The following is a 19966-nucleotide window of genomic DNA, read 5'->3' as shown; positions in this document are numbered from 1 at the left end:
ACCTTTTAATAGGCAAAATTGCCTCGTTTTTTGCTCCTGACTGGGTGTTTTAAATTTGGCACCCCAAGTATAATCTTCTGTACGGAGTCTTTTTTTTATTTTTTATTTTTTTTTTTCTTCTTTGCAAAAACCATGTTTATTTCCTGCTGTAGTCAAAACCTTTTGTTTTTTTGCTCTCATTTGACACTGCAGCTGTCCTGTGTCCTTGAATTATTTCTGCAGTTTTGCAACTGGCTGCTCAGCACTTTAGGTTTTTAGCATTTTCTACTTTATTGCCAATATGTATTTGCACTGCCACTGTCCTTTGTTTCAGGCTTCCTAAAGATTCTACACTAAAATTTTGATGGTGAATTTTAGGTCTAAAATATAATATGACTATGAATTGTAGTATTTGTGTGACACAAATGACTATTGTTCTTGTGGCAGTTGGGCAGTTGCAAGTTTGTTTGTGATGTGACAATAACAGCAGACTTTTGTGATTGCCTTTATCATCCCGCTTCATGATGGTTTCCTAGCAGCCCAGGTATACTTCTGTTTTGTTTTTTTTTTTGTTTTTTTTCTTTTTCTTTTTGTTTTGTTTTTAAACCGTTTGTCAGGCATGGTTTTAGTCTGCCTAAGGGCCTGTTTGCACCACAGAAATGCAGTCGCATGTGTTCGGATACATTTCTGCATGCACGTTTTTGATGCATTTTCAATGCGTTCAAGACATTGCTTTCCCCAGTGTGTCATGGTTCCATTTACACAGAATGCTAATTGTACTGAGGGGTGTAGCAGTTATTATTGATTATAAAAGCAGAGGGTTTTTTGTTTTTTTATCTTAATGCATTCAGATAAACTTTCAGTGTGCAGAAGCCCCACTAATACTTTGCTGGATCGAGATGGAGCTCAGTTATGTGCACAAATGCCTCGGCTGTCTGGGGCTCTCCCTCCTAATTGGCTGAGGCAGCAGCAGTGCCATTGGCTCCTGCTGCTGTCAGTCAGTTAGCCAATCGGGGAAGAAAGGGGGTGAGGCTGAACCGCGGCTCCGTGTCTGAATGGACAAGCAGAGCTGCGGCTTGGCTCGGGTTCCTCTATAGCAAGCTGCTTGCTGTGGGGCCACTCATCAAGAGGAAGGGGCCAGGAGCTCCGGGGAGGGACCCGAGAAGAGGCAGATCAGGGCTGCCCTGTGCAAAACCACTGCACAGGGCAGGTAAGTATACGTTTTTGTTATTTTTAAAGAACAATAAACGATACAAGAAGTATCACTTTTTAAGCACTGTCAGCATAGACTATTTGAGTGGTAGATCATGAGGCAGAAAAGCTGTATTGCATTTTTAGGCAAAAATCCATCACAGATCATATATGGATGTACAGGACTATAGAGAGAAAAGGTTTGGGACTTCAGTTGGGCCCAATAGTGTAAACCGAGCCTTAAAGAGGAAGTAAACCCTGATGGGTTTACTTCCTCTTTGTCTCCCAAAGCATAATGGGCTAGTATGTATCGCATAGTAGCCCATTATGTGTCACTTGCCTGACACGGGAGTCAGAAATGTCACCGCTGTAGCACGGAGCATCCATCTTCTTCCAGGTATAGTTGCTCCGGCCCCCCACAGCACCGGAGCAGCGATGACGGCACTCCCGCACATGCTCACTGGAGCCGCCACTAACGGCATATCGCCATTAGCAGTAGCATGCCCAGTGCACCTGCACGCCGCTGTCTACGGCGCCGTATAGGTTTAGAAGATAATTCTTGGACCTACAGGTAAGCCTTAATCTAGGTTTACCTGTAGGTCAAAGTGGTTTGTAGGGGTTTACAACCACTTTAAAATACCAAATAAAGGCAGCCTATATATTTTTAGTGTACTGTGAATAAAGCTTATGAAAGTGCCACATTTTAACCACCACATATATACTGTGGCAGGGTGGCTCTATTGCGCAAAATCATGTACCAGTGTATAATGCTGCGCACCAGTGTTCATTTTGTTGACTAAAATGGCTAAAACATTTTAGTTGACTAAAATGGGACTAAAATTAAAATGTAATTTTAGTCAAAAGACTAAAACTAAATTGAAATTTGACATCAAAATTAACATTGGCCTTTAGTGCTTGTTCATACCTAAATACCTTAATATTTGTGTTGTTTTTTTGTTTTTGTTTTGGTTTCCCCCCCCCCCCCCCCCACTCCGGCAGTATATAATGAGTTTGAAAATTGTAGAGAAATGTTAATGCAGTACAATTTAATTACACCCATTTGTTTTCAGACGACTAAAATGAGTTTTAGTCGACTAAAATGTACTGGAGATTTAGTCAACTAAAACAAAAAACTGTCATGTTAGTTCCAAGACAACTAAGGCCCCTTGATCCGCCCCGTGATGATCCGCTCGCTCAGCGGGGATCGCTCCGTTGTCCCCGCTGAGCCTGCGGCGGACAGGGCGGTCTCCGCACACTGTGCAGGGACCGCCCTGTCAGCTCTCCACTCTCCTCTATGGGGATCGGACGAGCACGGACCGTCTGTCCGTGTTCATCCGATCCGCTCTGCAGACGGATAGAAAAATAGGATTTTCCTCCGTCTGCAGAATCGGACAGTAGCGGAGGCGGACGATATCGGGTGTATGCGGATGTTCATCCGCAGACACCCGCTATCCCATAGGGATGAATGTATGTCCGTATTTCATCCGCAAACAGATGGATGAAATACGGACATATCGTCCGCATGTGTGAAAGGGGCCTAAATCGAAATTTTTTGCCAAAATTAACACTGCTGTGCACACCCATTGGACAGAGGGGGAGCCAATCAGCGGTCGTTCCCCAGAGAGACAGAATGGTGATGTGCCTATGTAAATGAGGCAGCTTGCTGTAATCACAGGGGAGGACACAGATCTTCTGTTCCTGCTAAGTAGGAACATGGATCTGTGTTCCTTCACTCAGTCCATCCCCACACAGTGGCACCTGCTAGGGACACACTTAACCCTTGATCTCCCCTGATGTTAACCTCTTCCCTGCCAGTGTCATTGGTACAGTAATGGTGCATATTTTTAGTACTGAACACTAATGTCACTGGTCTGCAAAAGTTTCAGTTGTCTGCTGCAATGTCGCAGTACCGCTAAAAATCACTGATCGCTGCCAGTACTGGTAGTAAAAATGCCATAAAAATATCCCATAGTTTGCTATATATGCTATATCAGATGCTATATCTTTTGTGGAAACCAATCAGTAGACGCTTATTTTAAAAGCAGAATACATATTGGCCTAAATTTGAAGACTTTGTTTTTTGTTTCGCAAGCAATAAAAACCGCAGAGTAATAAAATAACACAAAAAGAAAGCTCTATTTGTGTGGAAAAAAGTCATTCATTTTATTTGGCTATGGCATCGCATGACCCCAATTATCAGTTAAAATAACGCAGTGCCGTATTGCAAAAAATGGCCTGGTCAATAAGGGGGTAAAACCTTCTGGGGCTGAAGTGGTTAATAAGCATCATAAATAAAATTATAATTTGCTTCAGCATTCACCCATTTGCTTGCCGGGCCTTGCATCTCTTTGTTGCATTTTGCATGCATACCTGCTTTACCCATAGGTGGGGAGCTTCATTAAAATATTCCCAAACTGGGTCTCTTTTATGGCCTGCTGGCATTTTGCTCCTCAAGGGAGGAATAATGCACTTCAATCTTTGAGCAGAAAGATCACAAGTTTTATAAGCTGCTTAGGTTTCACTTTCGTTTTTACTGCTTGCCCTACCTCCTCACAATTGGAGCCTGGTACAGATCATTCAAAATGACAGTTTTGGGCGCTTTTGCTGAGGCGGTCATTTTCTTAGTAGCCTCAGATCTGTTATACTCTAGCGCTGGGCGCTAGTTAAACCTGGAACAGCGTGAAACTGACACAGAACACCTTGTGGCAGCCAGAGGGGAGAGCGGGCGGTGGCAGCACAGCGCAGTACCTGGGTCAGGGTGGCAAGTCCTGTGGGGGGCCCCTCAGTCTGTGGCAGCTAGGAGGGTGGGCATTTTTTTTGTTGCTTGCCTTAGGTCCCTAAGGGTAACAGGCGAGAGTGGGTCAGCATAGTGTCAGAAGCTAGTGCTTCTTCCCCAGACATCCCTGTTATAGCAACCGGTTTCCTTGCACCTGAGGTGCCTATGGACGCTCTGTCGGCAGTCCTGGAATCTTTTGCTGCCAGGGCAGAAGTGGCTTGCGGGTGCAAGGGGTGTAAAAAAATAAATAAATAAATAAAAAAGCCCCCCCACTGTCTTCTGGGTAAAGCTCTGATTTAGACTCTGGTCCTGCTGTGACAGACGGCCCCTGTTCTGACATTTCAGAGGATGTGGACCAGGACTGTTCGGACAGTGAGGATGACTTCCTTCATTTACAAGGAATGGGGCCTTTTCAGTCCCGAAACGAATGGCCGTGCCCTTTTGTGGAGAGTTTCCTGAAAAAATGGACATCTCCGGTTGTTGACCCGCCCCGGTATCTAGGTTAAATAAGGTAAGGATCCCAGTGGAAGCGTCCCCTGCTTTTAAGAACCCTGCCGACAGAAGGTTCAAGGCGGTGGCCTGGTCCATGTTTACGGTGGCGGGGTCCGCATTGTGGCCAATGTTAGCCATGGCCTTGGTGTCACAAATGCTTACTGAATGGGCTGAGTTGGAGAAGGAACAGGTTTCCCCAGTCTGTGTGGAACTGGCAGACCAGTTGGTGGATGGCCTTTGCTTTTTAGAGCCTCGGTATCAGCACTTGATTTGGCTTAAGTGCTGGTCTCCGGACCAGGCATCTAAGAAAGCACTGGCAGATTTGCCCTTCCAAGGTGAGAGGCTATTTGGAGCCTCACTGGATGACATTATTAAGAATGTTACTGGGGGAAAGAGCACTTTGCTCCCACAGTCCAGGAAGGGTAAGGAGCCACGCCATAGGCAGGGGCCCTCATTTTCCGCTCACAATCTGCTTTTTCGTCCACCCAGTCCGACAAGGTACCCGCGGAGGGAAACGTCACGGTTTCACAAGCTGAACAAGCCTGCTAGCAAATATGTTGCCGCGTGAAGGTCCGCCCCCGCCTGACTCCTCGGGTGGGGGCCGCCTTCAGGAGTTTGAAGTCCGGTGGACTTCTCTCCTTTACAACCAGTGGGTCTGTGAACTGGTTTTGTCAGCCTACAATTCTTTGTCTGCCAAACAGATTTTTTTTTTTTTTCTCTCCAACCTTCATCTTCTGCCTGCTCGTCAGGAGGCCCTGTCTGGGGCAGTACAGGACCTGCTGCTGCGCGTGGTGATAGTACCTGTACCGACGCCGGAAAGGTTTCAGGGATTCTACTCCAATCTGTTTGTAGTCCCAGAGAAGAAAGGGGTCCGTCCAGTCCTGGACCTCAAGGCCCTCAACTGTTTTGTGAAGGTGCGAAGGTTCAGGATGGAATCTGTTTGTTCCGTGGTCTCTGCACTCCCATCAGGGGGATTTCTTGGCGTCTTTGGACATCAAGGACTAGTGATGCACCGAAATTTCGGCCGCCGAAACATATCGGCCGAAAATGCCCTTTTCGGCAATTTGCCGAAAGAGAAAAACGGCCGATAATGGAGCCGAAAATGGGGCGTGGCCTGGGTGGGGGCGGGGCTCCGCCCCCGCCCCTGGTGACGCCCATCATGGGGGGTGTATAGCGCAGGACAGCCGCCTCCGCCGCTTGTTTGATCACAGCGCCAGGAACATCACAGCTTTAATTTCAATGGCTGTGTGTTCCCGACCGTGCGCCGTCACACGCAGCCCCTCCCCCTTGTCCGGGCACTTAGATAGACAGATCATCCGCAGGATTGGACGGATGATCTGTCTATCAAAGTGCCCGGACAAGGGGGAGGGGCTGCGTGTGACGGCGCGCGGTCGGGAACACACAGCTATTGAAATGAAAGCTGTGATGTTCCCGGCGCTGTGATCAAACAGGCGGCGGAGCCGGCTCTCTTCCCTACACAGGCTGCAACAAAAGGGGACACACAGGCCTGCAAAAGGGGACACACAGGCCTGCAATGGGGCACACTGGCCTGCAATGGGGGATGCCTCCTGTACCACGTCCTCTGTCTCTGACCATCTCCTGTACCACGTCCTCTGTCTCTGACCATCTCCTGTACCACGTCCCCAGTCTCTGACCATCTCCTGTACCACGTCCCCAGTCTCTGACCATCTCCTGTACCACGTCCCCAGTCTCTGACCATCTCCTGTACCACGTCCCCAGTCTCTGACCATCTCCTGTACCGTGTCCCCAGTCTCTGGCCACCTCCTGTACCGTGTCCCCAGTCTCTGGCCACCTCCTGTACCGTGTCCCCAGTCTCTGGCCACCTCCTGTACCGTGTCCCCAGTCTCTGGCCACCTCCTGTACCGTGTCCCCAGTCTCTGGCCACCTCCTGTACCGTGTCCCCAGTCTCTGGCCACCTCCTGTACCGTGTCCCCAGTCTCTGGCCACCTCCTGTACCGTGTCCCCAGTCTCTGGCCACCTCCTGTACCGTGTCCCCAGTCTCTGGCCACCTCCTGTACCGTGTCCCCAGTCTCTGGCCACCTCCTGTACCGTGTCCCCAGTCTCTGGCCACCTCCTGTACCGTGTCCCCAGTCTCTGGCCACCTCCTGTACCGTGTCCCCAGTCTCTGGCCACCTCCTGTACCGTGTCCCCAGTCTCTGGCCACCTCCTGTACCGTGTCCCCAGTCTCTGGCCACCTCCTGTACCGTGTCCCCAGTCTCTGGCCACCTCCTGTACCGTGTCCCCAGTCTCTGGCCACCTCCTGTACCGTGTCCCCAGTCTCTGGCCACCTCCTCTATAAAAATATTTTTTAAAAACAGTCATTTTCGGTATCGGTGCTGTTTCGGTATTGGTTTTGGTTTTCGGCCTAGTGTATTTTTCATTTTCGGTATCGGTTTCGCCACAAAAAAAACCATTCGGTGCATCCCTATCAAGGACTCATACTTGCATGTCCCCATATGTGTCAGACACCAGAGGTTTCTGCAATTTTTGCGGTCAGGGACTAGCAGTTTGTAGCTCTTCCCTTTTGGCCTAGTGACGGCACCAAGGGTCTTCACCAAGGTGCTATCCCCAATTCTGGCATTGCTAAGACGAGGCATTGCAATCGTGGGTTACCTGGACGATCTCCTGAGAGCAGCTTCTGTCTCAGAATTAAGGGAGGACGTGGAGATCACCATACATACTCTCTGGGAGTTTGGCTGGGTGTTGAACCTCCAGAAATCTGTGATGCTGACTCAGCGCCTGGAGTACCTGGGGTTAATTCTGGACTCTTCAGAGGCGAGAGTTTTTTTTCTCCCTTCAGACAAGCTGAATACTCTTCAATCGGCAGTGCAGTTGTTGATGTCCCAGTGGTCATCGCTGCATTTTTGCATGCGAGTTCTGGGTCTCAAGGTAGCCATTTTTGCGGCTGTACTGTATGCTCAATTCCACACTCGAGTCTTGCAAAAAAGAGATCCTGTCCAAATGGGATAAATCTCTGACATCCCTGGATTGTCAAATTCAGGTGAACCAGCTAGGCAGGGATTCCCTTGTCTAAGGTCTCCGGCTCTTTGGTCCGGGAAGTCGTTCCTTCCTCTTCATTGGGCGGGGATCATGACGGACGCCAGCCTGATCGGCTGGGGGGGGGGGAGAGTTTGGGGCGTACAGTCAGCCCAAGGTCACTTGACGCAGGAAGAATCCCGCCTGCCGATGAGTGTGCTGGAGCTTCGGCCAATCAGGCGGTTCCTCTTCATAGTCGCAGAGGCTACAGGGGTGTCTGGTCAGGATTTAGTCTGACAATGCCACGGCAGCAGCGTATGTCAACCATCAAGGATGGACAAGGAGCTCAGCTGCTGCACTGGAGGTACCTGACATCCTAGTGGGCAGAGCGATGTGTGGCGGTTCTGTCAGCCGCATACATTCCGGGCGTAGAAAACTGGCAGGCGGACTACCTCAGTCATCTGCTGCTGGACCAGGGGGAGTGGTCATTGCATCTGGAAGCGTTTCGGATCATTTGCATAAGGTGGGGCACGCTGAGATGTGGATCTCTTGGCCTCCCGGCTCAATCAGAAGGTACAGAGGTTTGTGGCCAGGTTAAGAGATCCCCGGGCGGACGCGCCAGATGTGTTGGTGGCTCCATGGGGGCATTATCGGCTAATTTATGCCTCCCCACAAACTGAACTGCTGGTAGCAGAGTGAGGGGTCATAGCCAGTAGGGCCACCCCCTGGGCGGTACTGTACAGTTTTGCTGTTTTTATGCATTCTGCCTCGTCCTGTCCTAAAGGTGGCGATATAACCCTTAGGTCAAGATTAAAGGTGCTGTCTGTCAATGAACTTCGGAGAAAAGGATTTTACGGTGAGTACAAAAATCCTATTTTTCAAATTTTAAACTTAAACTCCCTTCCGCAAAAAATTGTATTCCTATTGTGGGGTCACCAGTATGGTATTTTTAAAATTGAAATCTTATCCCCTCTCAAACATCTCTTCTCCAGAGAGAATAAGTTCAGTGCTCGCAACCTTTCTTCATAGCCAATATCCTCCAGACCCCTTTATTAGCTTTATTGCCCTTCTCTGTACTCGCTTTGTTTCTAGTACTTCCTGAGGACTGGTGCCCGGAACTGGACGGCATACTCCCAGGTGCGGCTGGACCAGTGTCTTGTAGAGCAGGAGAATTATCTCTTTATCCCTGGAGTTTATTCCCCCCCCCCCCCCTTTTTTTTAATGCATATCAATATTCTGTTTGCTTTGTTAGCAGCAGCTTGGCATTGCATGCCATTGCTGAGCCTATCATCTACTAGTACCGCCAGGTCCTTTTTATCCATCCTAGTTTCCCCCAGAGGTTCACCCCCTAGTGAGTAGATTGCATTCATATTTTTGCCACCGAGATGCATTATTTTACATTTTTCTACATTAAACCTCATTTGCCATGTAGTTGCCATCCGCAAATGCAGAGGTTGAACTCTTTACCCCATCCTCCAGGTTGTTAATGAACAAATTAAGCAGGATTGGTCCCAGCACAGAACACCGGGGGACCCCACTTTCCCACCCCTGATCATTTTGAGTAGTCCCCATTTATCACCACCCTCTGGACTCCCCCTTGTAGGCAGTTTTCAATCCATGTACTCACCCTATGGTCCATGCCAGCAGACCTTTGTACAGTAAACGTTTATGGGAAACTGTCAATTGCTTTGCAAAATCCAGATACGTCACATCTATAGGCCTTTCTTTATCTAGATGGCAGCTCACCTCCTCATAGTAGGTTAATAGATTGGTTTGACAAGAACGATTCTTCATGAATCCATGCTGATTACTCCTAATACCGGTTTCCTTACTTAAATCTTGTATATAGTCCCTTATCCCCTCCAAGAGCTTGCATATTATTGATGTTGGGCTAACTGATCTGTAATTCCCAGGGATGTATTTTGGCCCTTTTTTTAAAAATATTGGTGATATGTTGGCTTTTCTGCAATCAGCTGTTGCCTGAAGCTCAAAAAAGTACATGAGCTTCTTTTTAGGCAGATTACATGCATTTTACTGCTTTTTACATTAGTGACCTTGGGACCTCGAAATGCCTGTACAAAAACTCTGCAAAAACACCTGAAAACAATACGCTCAGGTGTGACTGCAGCCTAAACAGTCATACAGTTTGCATTGTACATCATTTTCAAAACAATGGGATAAAGCAATATTCCTGAACTTTGTTTTATCTCACGGTTACTGTGAAATTGTGTGAATGCATCAATGTAGTGCATTATCTCAGCTTGGATTCATTGAATGAGTTTACCAAAAATTTGAATATTGCAAAATATACAGCCTCATGCTACGTAACTAAGCTCCAGTTCATCCTGAACAAACGTAATTCTTCTATTACTACTATTTATAAGTATTGGTTTTTATACTGCTGGGTCTGCTATTACTTGGTGAGTGATCATTTCACTGGAAAACACTCAGTCTTTTGGTTTTATGTCCTTTTTTTTTTTTTCCACCCGATCTCACAAGCTGAGCTGTATAACATAAGAAAATGTCTCAAGTGGAAATGTTTGGAAGGTGGGCCTAAGTATTTGTAACTTTATTGATCCAGACGCTTAAAATTTGTATAGAATTGCATTCCTTTTAGAGGTAGCGTAGGTAGAATTCCTTGAAAAATTGTGTACAATAAGAGGTTTAGGTATTACCATTTAAAAAAAAAAAAAAAAAAACACATTTCTCTGTAATTGTCCTTTTGCAGGTACTTGATTATTTTGGTGAAAGAAGCAGCATCCTCCTCTGTCATGTTTACGTAATAAGAGGCCTGAGTCTGGACATTTCAAAAAGTGTTAGTGTATTTCTTTTTACTTTTTATATTAATGCGATAAGTCTGAATATTGCTTTGCAATCTGCCCTGAAATAAAGAACCTCAAACCTGCCACTATGGTAGTGCTTGGTTTTTAGACTTTTTAATAGATCTTTAAGAGCTCTCCAGCTGTCTTGCAGTTCATTTGCAATTACCACAAGGTGTGCTCATAAGTTTACATACCCTGGCAGAATTTGATTCCTTTTCCTGCCATTTTTCAGGGAATACAAATAACATAACTTTTCTTGGTTAGTGTTTGGCTGAAGCCATTTATTATCAGCCAAATGTGTTTAGTCTTTTTATAAATCCTAACAAACTACGCTGATCAAAAGTTTACATCCCCTGGTGATTTTGGCCTGATAATATGCACACAAATGCATGCAAAGTGGTTTGAAAGGCTATTAAAGGTAACATCCTCACCTGCTTTCTGTTTGCTTATAATTTGTGTGTGTATACAAAAGGTCAATGAGTTTCTGGACTTCTGACAGACCCTTGCATCTTTCATCCAGTGCTGCACTGACGTTTAAGGATTCTGAGTCATGAGGAAAGCAAAAGAATTGTCAAAGGATCTGCAGGAAAAGGTAGTGGAACTGTATAAAACAGGAAAGGGATATAAAAAGATATCCAAGGAATTGAGAATGCCAATCTCTAATCAAGAAGTGGAAAATGAGGGGTTCTGTTGAAACCAAACCATGGCCGGGTATACCAACTAAAATTTTAGCCACAACTACCAGGAAAATTGTTCAGGATGCAAAGAAAAACCCACAAATAACTAGCTGAAATACAGGACTCTCTGAAAACATGTGGTGTGGCTATTTCAAGATGCACAATAAGGAGGCATTTGAAGAAAAATGGGCTGCAAACGGCACAGAGACAAGCCTCAAACCTTCTGGCACAAAGTCATTTGGAGTGATGAGACCAAAATTTTGCTTTTTGGCCACAACCATAAACGCTACATTTTGAGAGGAGTCAACAAGGCCTATGATGAAAGGTACACCATTCCTACTGTGAAACATGGAGGTGGATTGATGATGTTTTTCTGGATATGTGAGCTACAAGGGCACAGGAAATTTGGTCAAAATTAATGGCAAGATGAATTCCGTATGTTGTCAAAAAAAATACTGGAGGATCATTCATCAGCCAGAAAGCTGCTCATGGAACGTACTTGGACATTCCAACATGACAATGATCCAAAACACAAGGCCAAGTTGATCTGTCATTGGCTACAGCAGAATAAAGTGAAGGTTCTGGAGTGGCCATCTCAGTCTCCTGATCTCAGTATCATTGAGTCACTCTGGGGATATCTTAAATGCGCCTGGGTGTTTAATTGATCTTATTGGCCAAAATAATGTTTTATTCTGGTCCATGAAATTAACGCTCAAGCGCTAAACGTGCCTAGCAATTACAAGTGTCAAGTGTTTTGTTCTGCCAAAATGCCACTGCTCCTGGAAGCATTGGCAGTGGGTATGGTTTTAAATTTTTTTATTTTATTTTTTCCTGCCTCCAAAAGCCCCTGCCACTAAACGCTGCTAAAAGCCTATGCTAAAAGAATTAAACACATTATCCCTAAACTGCATAGTATTAACCAGTAAAGCTATTCAGCACATAATGCCGGTGAAACAGTCTAAAATTGCTGATTGCTTCACTTTGGGAAATGAGAGCAGTCGATATTTGGAAATTGCTACATTAAAAAATGTGCACATTGGCTAATTGGAAAACTAAAATCCCTGGATAACATTCAAGTATTTTAATCGAACTCCAAATGCAGCAAAGATTGGGCAATCCCGACATGGCAGAGCTTAAACGTTGAAAACGCACACAAGTGCATTATTAAATTGGTACTATTGTAAAAAGCTCAAGATTGAGTGTGTGTGTTTTTTTTATTTATAAAGCTGTGTTTAGCATATCAGGTCTATTCTGGCACTCCTCTCCTACTCCTCTCCTACACGTAAAATCCTAATTTGTTTGCTAGAAAATTACTCAGAACCCCCAAAACATTATAGAGATATATATATATATATATATATTTTTTTTAGCAGACACCCTAGGGAATAAAATGGCGATCATTGCAACTTTATCTCGCACAGTATTTGCGCGACAATTTTTTAAACACTTTTTTTGGGGGGGGGGGGGGGGAGTTTCAGGTTTTAAAAAATAACAAAACATTAAAGTTAGCCCAATTTTTTATATAATGTGAAAGATGTTACGCCGAGTAAATAGATATCAAACATGTCACGCTTTAAAATTGCGCACACTCATGGAATGACGCCAAACTTCAGTACTTAACCGGTTCCCGACCAGCGCATGACGATGTACGTTGACAGAATGCCACGGGCAGGCATATTGGCGTACAGGTACGTCCAATCTTTAATGTCGCCCTGCCATCGGGAGCGCGCCGCTGGCGGCGCGCTCCCGCGGTGGTCGGGACCCCCGTGAGTCTGGTCGCGCCATCCCCGGGACGGCTGTTTACACGGCATTTCCTCCATTCTGCTAAGCAACTAATGACGCTGATCTCTGCTCTGCTCCATGTGATTGGAGCAGAGATCAGTGTTCACTAAATGAAAGCCCAACCCCCCCCCCCACAGTTAGTAACACACCCCTAGGAACACTTATCCCCTACACTGTCACCCACTGGTTAACCCCTTCACTGCCAGTGTCATTTACACAGGAATCACTGCATTTATATAGCAGTGATTACTGTATAAATGACAATGGTCCCAAAAATGTGTCAAAAATGTCAGATGGGTCCCCCACAATGTCGCAGTCACAATAAAAATCGCTGATCGCCGCCATTACTAGTAAAAAAAAAAAAAATAATAAAAAATGATTAATAAAAATGCTATAAAACTATCCTTATTTTGTAAATGCTATAACTTTTGCGCAAACCAATCAATAATCGCTTTTTTTTTTTTTTTACCAAAAATATGTAGAAGAATACGTATCGGCCTAAACTGAGGGAAAAAATTTTTTTTATATATTTTTGGGGGATATTTATTATAACAAAAAGTAAAAAATAATGCGTTTTTTTTTTTTTTGTTTTTTTTCAAAATTGTTGCTCTATTTTTGTTTATAGTGCAAAAAATGAAACCCGCAGGGGTGATCAAATACCACCAAAAGAAAGCTCTATTTGTGGGGAAAAAAGGACGTCAGCTTTGTTTGGGAGCCACGTCGCACGACCGTGCAATTGTCAGTTAAAGCGACGCAGTGCCGAATCGCAAAAAGTGGTCTGGTCTTTGACCAGCAAAATGGTCCGGTCTGTAAGTGGTTAATCTCCATAGGCAACGCTTTAAATTTTTTTACAGGTTACATATTGAGATCTGCAGAGGAGGTCTAGAGCTAGAATTGTTGCTTGCGCTCTAACGCACGTGGCGATACCTCACGTGTAGTTTGAATGGCGTTTACATATGTGACCGGGACTAACTTGTGCGTTCGCTTCTGAGCGCGAGCTACTGGGGACAGGGGTGTTTTTAAAAAAAAAAATTATTTTTTATTTTTATTTGCAACTTTTTTTTTTTTTTTTTTTTTGATCACTTTTATTCCTATTACAAAGAATTTAAAGATCCCTTGTAATAGGAATCATTCATGACAGGTCCTCTTTATGGAGAGATGTGGGCTTAATAAGACCCCACATCTCTCCTCCAGGCTGGAAAGCATGAGATTGTGAAAACATTTTCACCTATCCCATGCTGACAGCACCGATCGTGGCTTTGTTTACTTCTGGGAACCTTCCGTCATAACGTCGCGCCCGGGCCTCAGACGGTCATAGAGATGACTGGTGACCATTTGGTCACCGGAAATTTCTATAGTCATCTGGCGCCGGACGATTCTTTCTCTGAGTCCCCGATGGCACGGGAGAGCCCAGAGAAGCACCGGACGGCGGCAGGAGGGGGGGGCTGTCCCCTCCCGTTGCCTGTAAGAATGATCAAGTGGCGGAACTGCTACTATGATCATTCTTATGGTGCACAGAATCGCCGGCTGAAAACAAGGATATCTGAATGATGCCAGCAGCCACAGGCATCATTCAAATATCCTTGTTTTCAGCCGGCGATTCCCACTCATATGATGGCCTTGGGCAGGAAGTGGTTAATGTATTGATCCTTGTTGTACTTTTCTACATTTTCTAGTTAAATCCTGAAATTAAAATGATTGAGTTTAGATTTTTACACCACTCATCTTTACAAACCCATGAACGATAAACTTCGACCTAGTTTCCAAATTTTAAGTAAATGACGATTCTTGATTGTCCCCTTTGCTGTAAAAACATTAGTGCAAAAATTTGCAAGCAGAAGATGCAACAATGTGCTTATTTCTAAAAAGACCTCAAAATTTGTTAGCAAGCCATGTATTAAAAGAAAACACATCACGACAAAGAAGCTGACAAAGCAAGTCTAAGATTCATTTCTATAGAAAACACAATGAGTGTTAAGCCACTAAAAATAAATAACCCTTGGGGCATTTAAATCCCTAATCTATATAGCAAAATGGAAAGACTGGGACAACTGAGATTCTGGCTAGCAAAGGCTGTGTAATGTTTTATTTTTATTTTCCCCTATGCAAATAGTTGTTTTCAGCATCTCCTACATACTGTCTAGCAAACGAAAAAGCTCTATTTCCCAATGAGACCAATATGGGACTTATTGGCTTTAAAGTGGGGCTAAAGGCTTGCGTTTTTTAACTTAAAAAACAAGGGATAAAAATAAACCTGTTTATACTTTCCTGCTCTGTGTAGTGGGCTAGCACAGAGCAACCCAGATCCTCCTCTTCTTGGGTCCCTTTTTAGTGCTCCTGGCCCCTCCTGTTGAGTTTTGCCACAGCAAGCAGCTTGCTATGGGGGTAGCAGAGCTGCAGCTCCCGATGTCCATTCAGACACGGAGCCGCAGCCTGGCCCTGCCCCCTTTCTCTCCTCATTAGCTAGCTGACTTTGATGGACAGCAGCGGGAGTGATTGGTGCAGTGCTGCTGTCTCAGCCAATGAGGAGGGGTGTCGTGGGCAGCAAAGAAAAATCTACATCGCTGCATCTAGAAGGGGCTCGGGTAAGTATTAGAGGGCCTGATGGGGGCTGCTGCACACAAAAGGTTTTTTTTATCTTAAATAGAATGCATCAAGATAAAAAAAATGCATTTATAACTTATATATTTTTTTTCACCAAATGGGGGGCAAAAGACCACCTATGTGATGATCTTTTGGTGACAGGTTCTCTTTAAGGAGAGATTTGTGGTCTAAAAAACCCTGGATATTGTGCCCTGTGCTCCACTGAATGTAATACAGTGCAGACCTGACAGCGAAAGGGTTAAAGCAATAAACCGTTACATAAGCCCACTAAAGTGACTAACCTCAGGTGATGCACAATGATGAAGCAAATCCTCCCTGACATAAGATATATCTGTTTATCTGCAGACCTTTCTCCACAGCCTTCCAAAGTACAGTGTTCCCATGCTATTTCTCAGCTTGCAGGAAGCAGCAGGTGGGATCAGCAGCTGGCCTCATACACTGCTAAGCAGAGAGCTGAGTGAAATGTGACACCTTAGTGGAGGCAATGGACACGCCTCCATCTACAGTCTCCTAGAGAAACCTCATCTGAGGCTGTGGTTACCTGCTGTGCTATGGAGGGGGGGTCTGCCTGATGTGGGGGAAAATAATCATGGTTGATGGTAAGATGGATGAAACCAAATACATGGTAATGCGGGAGGAAAACTTGTTTTTAACATAGCCAAGGACATAGATTTACCTTGAAGCAGAACAGTGGTCATTAAAACGCAGCCAGACCTATAAAAATATTTTACATCCTCAAGCTAAGTATTCAAATCAGTCTAAGGTGGTAAATAGTTCTGAAAAATACTGTAGGAATTGTTTGGTTCACCCCTGCTGACATCAGCTGAGAGGAGGAGAGAGACAGGCGGCCATGTGAGGGCTGAGCGGCGCTTGGAAATACAGTATAGAACGGCTTATTTTTCAAAACCACATACTCTGGGCACATCAGTTAATGTAATGGAGGGGATTGTAGAAATGAGACACAGAATTAATAGCAGCAGTCGGAGCAGGCAGGGGGGAGGAGGACAGAGGAGAGCTGCGTATGACCGAGGCTCTTAAACTGACCACGGTGTTATGGCTTATCAGCCGTGATAAACCGTGGTCGGTTTACAGTGGGGGGGGGGCAGGATCAGCCAGGTATTTCAGGTGCTACAATGGGCCAAAATACACAGCACAAGCACTGTGCTGCTGTTCATGCTTTAAAGGAGCAGGATCTATATTTTATTATTTAGGGTTACAAACACTAAGAAAGAGCCTGCATATTTCTTTCAGCATAGGTTTAAGGACAAATTTACACTGTAAATCTCATAGGAAGGGCTGTCTTTGCCTGAGCCTGATGCACAGGTGTTCTGTACACCAGCCAGTCTCATTCCTGTCTATTGGGCATGAACGAACAGCCGCTTGCCCAAATCTGGCAACTTTGTAGGTGCATGTCCCTGTTTGCGAACAGCAAACAGCCGTTTGCACAGGTGTATGAATAACATGGACATGTTGCCAGGTATCAGTTATAGGCACCACATCCCTTCATAATCAAAATATTCAAGGTACAAAAAATGGGATTTTGGAGGTGCCAAACCAACAATCTCTTTATAAAAGTAGCAAAGATTTTATTTTTAACAATGATTAAAAACATTTCACAGATAAAAAAAATCATTAAACAGTATTTATACGGTTATGATACAGGTGCAGTATCTCCAGCTCTACAGGTTTTTTCCAGTCTTCTTCAGGAGACTTGAATGAGTACTGCATACATAATCATTAAAAACAATACCTTGGTCACATGTGTGACTATCGCATATATTGGTGTTCAACAAATTGTCACAAAAAATGGTAGATGTATTTTCATTTCACGAAGATGCATGCGATTTCAAGTTTGTCAAGGAAAGCCCTCTTACCTGACTGTATATAAGGTATTTTTAAAAGAACTGCGTATCAGAAATGTGTTCAAAGGAAATATCTGTGAACTCCCCAAATCGGGCCTGTGCAAAAGGGGATTCAACAATAAAAATGGGGGTATTCACCAAATACAACACAGAACAAGCCCAGAAATTGAATGTTGACCCTACCAATTTAGCAGTGCAAGAAGGACCAGGGCCAGAAATACATGAACAGGTTGTCAATGGGTTAAATGTGTTGTAATTCCTATGGTATCCTATCCCCATTCACTTGCTATCAAGCAGGCAATCCTCCAGATTGGCTCTGCAAATGAAGCATATGTAAACTTAAGTAATGACTTCCTCTCCCCAAATGGACATAAAAGTAACGCGATTGGCCCTAAATGGCTGAAATGACATTTACCTCTATCTGTCATTAAAGCATTCTTCCAGCCTCTCCTGGGCAAGCCACCGCACTAACCACTGTCAAGGGGATCTTTAAATATCCCTCCCCACCAGCGTTCAATGGCACTGATGGAGGTGCGGACATCCAAATGAAGCCACTGCGCATGCATGATGGTTTCCAGAGGTGACATCACGCGCGTGTGCTACAGGCCTCCGGCATGGTTGGGCAATCTGCCCACAGATAGGATGGTCAGAGATGTGCATAGATTCCTCCAACCCAGCTCCTCTGCACCAGTGCCCACCGAAAATGGAGGCACCCACGTACACAGGAGATCATCCTGTGAGAGAACACGCAAGGCAGAGGCGCCACCATCCAGGACAACAGACAGGAGCACTGGCTCCCACTCCACCATCCAAAATAATGGTGCCCGTGCGGTAACTCCTCCAGAAAAGATCACCATCACTGTAAAAAATATTAAATTTGCACTATCTATTGGACAAACTCTAAAATGGCATCCACGAGATGTCTTTTATCAATGAAAACGTAAACCAGCCATCAAAAGGAATTTCAAAGAATACATCCACAGGGCTTTCAGACAAACCTCAATTTTAGACAAATTCACATGCATTTTCGAGTTACAAACCAGAAAAATTTTATTTTATGGTAATTTTAGCCACATATCAATTCACACCAGATACAAATACATGAGAAGCATAATGGGCAGTTAGGGTTTTTTTTGTTCTTTAAAAAAATTCTACTACAATTAATAGATTACAAGAAGGGCTTGAAACTGATGGAGTCATTTAACTACTTCAGCCCCGGAAGGATTTTCCCCCTTCCTGACTAGAGCACTTTGTGATTCGGCACTGCGCTGCTTTAACTGATAATTGTGCTGTCATGCGACGTGGCTCCCAAATGAAATTGGCGTCCTTTTTTTTCCCACAAATGGTGCGTTCTTTTGGTGGTATTTGATCACCCCTGCGGTTTTAATTTTTTGCGCTATAAAAAAAATAGCGACAAATTTGAAAAAAACGCATTATTTTTACTGTTTTTATAATAATTATCCCCCAAAAATATATTTAAAAAAAATAATTTTTCCCTCAGTTTAGGCCGATACGTATTCTTCTACAGATTTTTGGTAAAAAAAAAGTCGCAATAAGCGTTGGATTTGCACAAAAGTTATAGCGTCTACAAAATAAGGGAATAGCTTTATGGCATTTTTATAAAAAAAAATTTTTTGTTAGTAATGGCGGCGATCAGCGATTTTATTTATTTTTATCGTGATTGCTAATTATGGCGTACACATGAATTTTAACACATTTTTGGTACCATTGGCATTAATACAGTGATCAATGCTATAAAATTGTATTGATTACTGTAAAAATGTCACTGGTAGTGAAGGGGTTAACGACTAGGGGGCGGGGAGGGGTTAGGTGTGTCCTAGGGGAGTGTTTCTAACTGTCTGGGGGGTGGGCTGTGTCTGAAATGGACACTGATCGCTGCTCCCGATGACAGGGAGCAGACGATCAGTGTCCTGTCATTAAGCAGAACGGGGAGATGCTGTTTACATCGGCATCTCCCCGTTCTTGAGCTCTGTGACATGATCGTGGGTATCCCTGCGGCCATCGAGTCTATGGGTCCTGTGGGCACGGTCACGGAGCTTGCGGCAGGCGCCCAGCTGTGCCATTCTGCAAACGTGTATATGCCGACAGCAGTCAGCAAGTGGTTAATCCAGGTGATTTAGCCGCTGCCAAGGTGTGAATCCATTTGGTTTCACGCTGCAATAGCAGCTTGTCCACATCTCCACCTCTTGTTTTAGGCACATGTTCTAGAGCGAAGGATTTCATTTAAGATATTTGGAATTCATGATGAAGGCCCATGTGATGGCTAATGGGGGGGCTCCAGTCAAAAAGGCAGAAAAGCTTTCTTCATCTATCAGAAACGGAGAAGCTGTAGTAACACTGAGAGCTGATTGGAGGAAAGGAACACGCCCCCCTCCACACAGCAGAAGAACTGTTCTGTGCTGAGCTCTCCCTCCTTACACAAATATCTCATGTGTCGGGAAAACTTCTCAGAAGTGACATATGCTGATAACAGAGGAACGAAGCACCAGAGATAAATGACACTTAGAGCTTTGGAGAGCGATAAGTAAACTGGACAGCATATTCCAGAGTCCTGTAGAGTAGGAGAATTCTTGTTTTTTTCTCTGGAGTTGATCCCTTTTTAATGCATGCCAATATTCTGTTTGCTTTGTTAGCAGCAGCTTGGAATTGCATGCCATTACTGAGCCTATCATCTGCTAGTACCCCCAGGTACTTTTCCATCCTAGATTCCCCCAGAGATTCTCCCCCCAGTGTATAAATTACATTCCTATTTTTGCCACCCAA

At 44.6% G+C, this 19966-nt stretch overlaps 1 protein-coding gene across 4 annotated transcripts in view; it reads left to right on the top strand.

The window, feature by feature from the left end:
• The window catches only part of ANKRD12 (ankyrin repeat domain 12), a 174135-nt gene that overhangs the window by 19479 nt on the left and 134690 nt on the right, over positions 1 to 19966 (top strand). The window contains exon 2 of one of the 4 annotated variants that reach the window (XM_077492458.1): positions 10164 to 10250. The exons of the other annotated variants lie outside the window; for them this stretch is intronic. The gene's annotated coding sequence lies outside the window, so the exon portion shown is untranslated. The remainder of the gene's footprint in view (positions 1 to 10163; positions 10251 to 19966) is intronic. 4 annotated transcript variants of the gene reach the window in all.

The sequence above is a fragment of the Lithobates pipiens genome, unplaced genomic scaffold, assembly GCF_037356315.1.
Source record: "Lithobates pipiens isolate NorthernLeopardFrog02 unplaced genomic scaffold, aLitPip1_a1.2 Scaffold_19, whole genome shotgun sequence".
Taxonomy (NCBI): domain Eukaryota; kingdom Metazoa; phylum Chordata; class Amphibia; order Anura; family Ranidae; genus Lithobates; species Lithobates pipiens.
The sequence above is the reverse complement of the archived record's forward strand: the minus strand, read 5'-3'. Positions and strand labels throughout refer to the sequence as shown.